Source organism: Montipora capricornis, chromosome 8 (assembly GCF_036669925.1).
Source record: "Montipora capricornis isolate CH-2021 chromosome 8, ASM3666992v2, whole genome shotgun sequence".
Lineage (NCBI taxonomy): Eukaryota > Metazoa > Cnidaria > Anthozoa > Scleractinia > Acroporidae > Montipora > Montipora capricornis.
The window spans coordinates 20,018,627-20,027,250 of NC_090890.1; the positions used below are offsets into that span (position 1 = coordinate 20,018,627).

Here is an 8,624-nt window from a genome sequence, read left to right on the forward strand (position 1 = left end):
ACGGACAAGAGGCTACCACATAATAGGCCGGACATAGTTGTCGTAGACAAAGCAAAGAAAGAATGTCACATTACAGACGTAGCTTGCCCCGGAGACAGTAGAATTGTGTTGAAGGAAGAGGAGAAGATATATAAGTACCGTGACCTTGCTATTGAGATCAAGGCCTTGCTATTGAGTCCCAGTTGTAATAGGAGCGCTAGGTAACTTTACATACAGACTTGAGGGATATCTGACCGATATCCGTGTAGGACTGAAACCGGTAACGATGCAGAAAACTGTTCTGCTTGGTTCCGCGAGAATTCTACGAAGGCTCCTGGACATACCAGTGCAACAACAAGATTACTGTGATTTTAAACAAATAATAATAATAATAATAATATTCGTTTAAGTATTAAAAACTCTCTTGTAGTTGGCTATAAACTAAATTAACGAGTTACTTACAAGCATAAGAATAAATCATCCAGTACTGCTATTTACATACTGTAATAATATTACTATCTACATATAAATCAATGCGCTTATTTAGAGAAAGTATCTGAACATGAAAAACTCCTCTGTTCATTTTAGATTACAGTTCCTCCTGTCCTTGAAGAAGTGGATGTCTCTTCTCTGCTCTCAGGTAATTATGGACATGTATTACTGATGTGGGGCAGAAGCGCATTTAGAGGGTGGCTGGTATTGGTCGTTATTCTCTTCATATATTTGTCACAAAGCCAACTCCTCCTATGTTCGAGAGTGTCTAGAATTGCTGCTAAAAGCGCGCCGTTATAGCTATCTATGTTAGGATATAGTGGGAGGCGTGGTGGCCTCATGGTTAGTGCGCTCGACTCCGGATCGAGTGGTCCGGGTTCGGGGCCTGGCAGGGGACATTGTGTTCTTGGGCAAGACACTTTACTCTCACGGTGCCTCTCTCCACCCAGGTGTATAAATGGGTACCGGCGTAAAGCTGGGGGTAACCCTGCGATGGACTAGCATCCCATCCAGGGGGGAGTATAAATACTCCTAGTCGCTTCATGCTACAGAAACCGGAGATAAGCGCCGGCCTGATGAGCCTTCTGGCTCGTAAGCGGAGACTTATGTTAGGAAATACTATATGCAAAACCATTTTTTGAAGAGATTCTATTTTTTCTGAAAGATACCCGGGGATTGCCTGCCATACTGGGATTGCATATCCTAGCACAGGTCTTATACTGGTTAGATAGACTTTCAAAATAGACATTTCATCGACGCCGGCTCTCTTTAACACCCGCAAAGAATAAAGCGTCTTACTTGCTTTCTTATAAATATATTCCACGTGGGTGTTCCATTTAAAGTCACAGTCAACATGGACATGCACCTAAGATCTTATAAGTTGACACACGCTCTATTACTTAGTTTCCAATAATTACTGGACTTAAAGAAAAGTTGGAATAATGCATGAAACTTATCAACATTGCCTTGCATTAAGAATGGTTTAGTCTCATGTTGTGGTCCATGGCAAATTGAATAAAAATCGACGACGTTTCGACGTTACCATGACATCATTATCAAGTCAAAAATGTATAAAACTAAGATCTATAAATACTAAGACGAACAATAAGAGATAAGAATAGTTTACAAGTTAAACAAAAAGTTTCACACGTATGGAGTCCGTTTGGACGTTCAAATTAAGTTTGAATTTCTTAATGTAAAGCATTTCAAACACTAAACAATCAAATTTTCCTTGACAATTTCTCAGAATCTTCAAATGGCTCTCATTCAACAGATCACTCCTACCATGCGCTTCATGACAATGCTTGCCGATTGCCGAATTCTTGCGTTCAGCAACACATTGAAAAATTTTGTCGAGCTATGTAGCCGACATAATCTGCATCATACAGATCACATACAAAATGATAAACAACGCATTGCTGATTTACAATGGACGGCTTGGCTTCTTTAGGTTTGAGAAAGGAAATGAAATGAACAATGAAAGTAAATCAAGTCAAATGTTGGTTTTTGAGGAGAGGGGAGACCGGAGTGCCCGGAGAAAACCTCTCGATGCAGAGTAGAGAATCAACAAACTCAACCCACAAATGACGCCGAGTCCGGGAATCGATTCCAGGCCACATTGGTGGGAGAAGGGGTAGTTTCTAAAGAAACTGTGGTGCTGCGTCGGTGGGAGGCGAGTGCTCTCACCACTGCGCCATCCCTGCACCCTGCATCCCTGCAATGAGAACCTGTTCTAATTTCTTGCTTACAAAAACTGGCTGCAAAGTGGGGCCAATGTTATTACTAAGATCACGCAAATGCCTCCGAACAGCATTAGCTGAAACTTGGTCTTTGAATGGTAGACTAATTCTGACTATGTTGCTGTCGTCAGTATTTCTCTCGAGAATGAAAACTGGAAATAAAATTGGAAATACCAGAATCTATAAGACTCCACGGGTAATCAAGACGGTTAAAAATGGAGCGCAATTTGGCGCATTCTTCACTAAAAGCCTTCTTCATTAATTGGTCAAGACTAGAAGCTATTATGTCAAAGGAGCATCTTCGGGCGTGTTAACACTGCCCTCCGTCTTTGCAATGTTGTTGTCTGACTTTACTACAAACGGTTTGTAGTAAAGTTTAGAGTCGCACGGGAACTTGTCAGCCAGTTCTTTTCGAGCGTGAATGAAATGAGGCCTGACCACAACACCGGGAGCTCCATGCCCTACGCTTTACGAATAGTCTGTGAGTTCTTTTACGTCCCACAGGGTTGTGACCATTGAAGGGTTGTTATTTCCTCACAAGATAAAAAATACATATCTTATGTTACAATATTTGAGTAAAAAGTATATATATATATATATATATTGTTATATATATATATATATATAAGTTATTTACAATTAAAAAAAAATACACTCACATAGCTAAATTGGATTTAAAAATTAAGCGATTAATGTAAGAGTTCTTGAATCTATCTGTATTAACTTTCGGATACTGACTTGTTCGATTCCTTAAATTGTAAGTCGATACTTTCTTCTTGGGTAATAGTCCCCTTAGAGGGTGTCGGGCTATGCCAGACACCTTACGAAATACTTTTCTATCCTGCTTTTCTAGAAGGTGCTTCATAGAAAAAGATTTAGATGTATATTTACGTTTGTAACATCTATCTAGAAAACACTGCAGTGCTGTCAGCTCCGCCTCAGAAGCACCATATACCGGCAACCCATAAGTGATACTAGGAAGATGCTAGGTGAAACGGGGACTACGGTTTATAGTCCTTATCCGACATGGCTTGAAAGTCTTAACCATTTGCGGACAAAGTCAGCACTTTCTCCACAGTTACTTTAAGACCCTGAGTGTTGTGCCGGCCGGAGTCGAACTCACGACCTCTCGCATGGCAGCCTGATGCTCAACCAACTGAGCCACCGATGCGTGACGACCATCGTGATGGCCATCGTGGAAGTATGGCTATGTTTTGCTTCGTTTCAATAGTATTGCGGAGAGAGTTTTTACGAAGTAAACATAAACACGTGGTTTTAAAATGTGGAGCTCCGTGGGTCTTCAGTGTCACGCACATTTCCGGTACCCTCTTGCTTCAAAAATTTGCAGCTGTTTTAAAAAATATACCAGTCACTGCTCCCAGTTTCCACACCAGCACTCACTTTCACAATGAAACTTCTAGTTTTAGTATATACTAAAACAGTGAGATAATATAGCAAAAAAGATGATTTTAACTCATTTATTCCTGCAAAGATTACAACTTTTTCGGGCGTAAATTCCGCGCGAATATATTAAAAAATTCAGTCTTAAACAAAAGACATCATCTCGAGGCTCGGGGGAATAAACTCATACAAATCCTTATATTTATTCCCCAGAGCCTCGAGATGGTGCCTTTTGTTTAGGACTGAATTTTAATATATCGAAAGTGGTCTATTGATCGGAGGTGAATAGCAAAGGATACCAGGAGTCTGAGTAGCCAATCAGCGCGGGAGTTAAACGCTATCCTCTGTTTTTAGCACTAAAATAATTTACGCGCTTTGTGATACACTTTAATAACCCTACTTAAAGTACATACTGTAGAGACATGAGGATACCTCTGACACTCATACTCTCTTTTACGGCGGGCTCACATGATTAAAACAACAAAACAATCTTTTCAAGATTGACCGAAGTGTGGGAAGATATCGGCGCTGGAGAGGAATTTATCGTCTGTTCAGGTTTTATTAGCAACTTAAGAGTGCATAGCGCTGTTTGTGGAAACCTTGAGTAGCATCTGTCTCTTCTAGGGATGAAAGTGGATCGTCTTTTAAGTATCAAAAGGTATTTCAGTTCTGACGTTCGTACAGTAGTTCGTAGAACACAATCACTACAAATGTACATGTATTTTGCACATCACTGTCAGACTTGGCCTTAAGAAGCACATTTTCAGATGCTTGTCTTTGTAACCATTCGATTATGATTTGGGACGCTTTTCTTATGGGATCTCTTCAGGCTTCTAACAATTGAGCATTGAATCTTTTACTTGAGGTAAATCCCTTGAAAATGACGTACTGGATATTACTGTCATCATGGTTATGGGCGTGCATGTCAGCCGGTAGTATTAGTGCATCCCTTTCATGCTCGAAGTAAAGCAGTGCGTCCATGTTTTCTTTAATTAAAATTTCATTTTAAAGGGTTAGTAAAATGGTTTCAAGATGCAACACATTGAAACTACATGTACCAGCGACTTTCTTCAGTCAAGGTGTTCACTTTTGTGGTGCTTTTAAAATGAATATGAACTGAGATTCTCAGTGTTCGATTTTTAGTATATAATAAAGATCACATTACACGATGATGCAGGGACACTAATTTTATCTTTTCATTCTCATATGTTTGCTTGTACTTCTCTCACTTGCTCAGTGTGCTCACTTGTGAAAGATTAAATTAAATTAACCACTCAAAGAGATAATTATCTTCTTGTACTCTTATCTCTCCCTCTCTCGCTGTGATCACTTGTGACAGATACCATCAGCACTATAAAGCCGATGATACACAGTTCAACATCTTGCAACATTTGTTGCTCAACAAATGTTGAACAACGTTGCACAAACGTGTTGAACGGAATAGAGCTGGTCTCTATTTTCGTTCAACAACATTCAACGTGTTGAATGGCATATTTCAACGTTCAACATGACACAACACACTGTTCAACATTTGTTGAACAAGAGCTGCAACATTTGTTGATCAACAAATGTGAACCGTGTATCATCAGCTTAAGAGAAATATGTGTCTCCGCACAGCCATGTAAATGAATGAGCTGCCGGTCCGCAAGCCCCTTTGTTTTCCTCTACATCTGCAAACACTTCTGGGATTACCAGGGGCCAAATAAACCAGTCGACACCACTCGACATATAAATTGTTCGAGTTTAAGAAGTATTTGAGGGTGTGCAGTGTATGGATGCGACAATGACTGTCAATATTCACAGCGACAGATCAAACTAGTAATGTCTTGAGATTTTACCCTCCACCATCCAACAAAGCTTAAGACTTGAAATGGCAGCTTGAGAGAAACAACTGTAAACAACAAACTTCAAGGTCACCTGGAGCACTAAAGTTTGCTCTCATCATTTCACCGTTGGATACCGTTGTGATACTTGCGAAAAGCCTATTTTGTACATGAAAGGTCAAGTTATCCAGACGAGGACAACAATGTGAAATCGTTTGCTTTGGTGCCGGTTCAAGCAAAGCTCGGAAAGAGTGTCAACACTGAATAATGTTCAATGTGTATGGAAAACCAATTTAAACCAACCCGCTGCTTGCAGTGATACAGCAAACTTTTCTGAAAAAACAAAAACCACCTCTTCTGAGCGTCAATAGGGTCCATTCACTAAATTCTTCTGGAATTCAACCCGCAGGTTATATCTCAGTGTTCGACACTAACACTTGCCCAATTGCCTGGGGCAAGCAAAATATATCCGTGGGCAAGTAAAACAACTCTAAGACTTGCCCGATTGGGCAACAAGAATTTTTGTTCCACTAATATTGTGCGAAACGATCTGAGTTGCAAGGAAAAAAGTGACTAGTAATATGACATAGTCACCACAAACACAATTAAAAAATAACAATGTTACATCACTTTGCTGCCATTTATTTTTCTTTTAAAAATAATTATTGTAAATGGTTTGAACCCAGGAGTCATATCATAAAGTAAAGTACGATCGTCCGGGTGAGTGTAGTCCTGAGAAGGACTGTTTGAGATGACATTGACTGACGTTTCGACAACCTGAGCGGAAGTCATCTTCAGAGTCAAGTGACTTGACTCTGAAGATGACTTCCGCTCAGGTTGTCGAAACGTCAGTCAATGTCATCTCAAACAGTCCTTCTCAGGACTACACTCACCCGGACGATCGTACTTTACTTTATGATATGACTCCTGGGTTCAAACCATTTACAATTTTACGTTCACTTGGACGACAGAGCGAACGACCACAAATCACTTGACTCTGAAGATGACTTCCGCTCAGGTTGTCGAAACGTCAGTCAATGTCATCTCAAACAGTCCTTCTCAGGACTACACTCACCCGGACGATCGTACTTTACTTTATAAAAATAATTATATTGGTAAAAACCTCAAACAGGTTGGAAAAAGAAACATGTTTGTAGCCGCCATCTTTCTCAGCGCAAAAAGAATGCTTATTATAATGGAACCCAGTTTTCCAGCGGCCAAATACGCTACAATACAGTGCACTTTGATGTTGAAATTCTACCTTTTGTCGCGCAATTTCAACCAGCTTTGAAAGGACTAAAGAACATACTATTGGACAAATGGCATTTAATTCAAAATCAGCCTAATCTCAGAGAGTTAAAGGAATCTCCCTTGATCTCTTATAGAAAAGGAAAATCACTTAAAGATATGTATTGTTGTCAAAGCAAAACTGTGAAGGCTAATAGAACACCATGGACACACACCAGGAGTCGCCCTGGTCTGTCAAACCCATTTTACACACATTTTACACAAAATGACATTTTTACAAGCCTCCTTTGAGATTTAATGGGCAACAGATCTTTAGAAGTTGGGCAACCGGAAAAAAGTCATGGGCAACCAAAAAAACAAAACTGGTTGCCCAAACGACAAAATTTATTAGTAAGAAAGTCGAACACTGTATCTGACTTCAAACCAGCAGCTACTTGTGATCAAGAACATACCTGTAAAAGCTTATTCTGAAAATGCGACAACCGTGAAAACGGAAATGAAACCATCTTCAACTTAAACTAATGAAAAGCAAATGCCACCATATACAGCTTTTGAAACGAAAATCAAAACTGATCAGAAACTATTCCCTTCTTCAAACCGATCTAATGCTAATGGAATGGAATGCAATACACAACTGAAAATAACATTAAGATTGTCTATGTGAAATCATCCTGGATTGAAAGCGGAAAACTTAACACAGAATTGCACGAGGACAAAGCACTTTAATCTAACTATTCCTCCAGATAGCTATCACGGCATTGCTTCACTGAAGGCTCGGAATCTGGCTTTGAATGTTGCTTTCGTTTTCCTTTCGTGTCGATGTTTTCTCTAATCTTCACATCATTGCCCTCATTTGGATAACCTTTCATATCCAAAATAGGATTCTCGCAAGTATTACAACGGTATCCACCGGCAAAATAATTAGGGTAAGCTTTAGTGTTCTTGTTGGCCTTGAAGTTTGTTCTTTGTTGTTTCTCCCAAGCCATCATTTGTTTGTTGGTTTGATAAGAGTAAAACCTCAAGACAGTACTAGTTTGATCTGTCGCTCTGAATATCGATGGTCATTGTCACATCCATACACCCACTGCACGGTGATCGCTACCACCTATGACTTAGTAAACTCAAACGATTTATATTTCTTGAAATCCTACAAATACCTCTTATTGAACGTTTCTAATCTCCCAATTTTAATTCGAGCTTAAATCCTACAATTACTTCTTATTGAATGTGTCTAATCGCATATTTTAACTCGAGCATAGCCTGTAAAGCAGGCATATTTTTGTTTTGGTAGGAACTATTGGCCGAAATCTAACAGAGGCGAGGCCAGTCAAAAACATTGCACTCAGTGAGAGGAGAACACCCTTGTCTCAATCCTCTACCTGCTGTGTGCTTTCAAAATGGCGGCCCATTACGAACTTTAGACCTTGAACAAGCATCCGCCTGCCAAAAATGCCTTCTCTGCAGGCTAACTGAAGCAAATTTGTGCCCCTGGCGATCCCAGAAGTCTTTGCAAATATAGGCTGGGGAAAAATGAAGGGACCTGGCGACCAGCAACTCGTTCGTTATCATCTATATAATTATATATATGAGAAAGTTAAATTATTTCATTGAGACTGAAATGTATGTGTAATTATTTTCTTTTTGTCAGATTAGGTATGCAAGCAGTGTAAAAGTTGTACCTTTTTGTACTATGGATGAGTCACAATGGATTCCCCATAAAACAAAAACGGGAAAAATTCTCTATTATATCAATCCAGCAACAGGAGAGTGTAAATGGCAAAGTCAATTGAACAAGGTTTGTTTGAGCTAATGTAGTTTTTCTTCAGTTTATAATTTCAGGGTCTTTTTTCTCATTGTACATCTTACTCATGATTTTGCAATAACTTACTAAGACTGGCGTTAAGTTGGATGTATTACTTTAAAATACCAGAAGAAATATGCC

The 8,624-nt window shown here is 39.5% G+C and overlaps 1 pseudogene; it reads left to right on the forward strand.

The window, feature by feature from the left end:
* The first annotated feature begins 4,080 nt into the window (after positions 1–4,080).
* Positions 4,081–8,624, forward strand: part of LOC138013816 (zinc finger protein 271-like) — a 29,980-nt pseudogene continuing 25,436 nt past the window's right edge.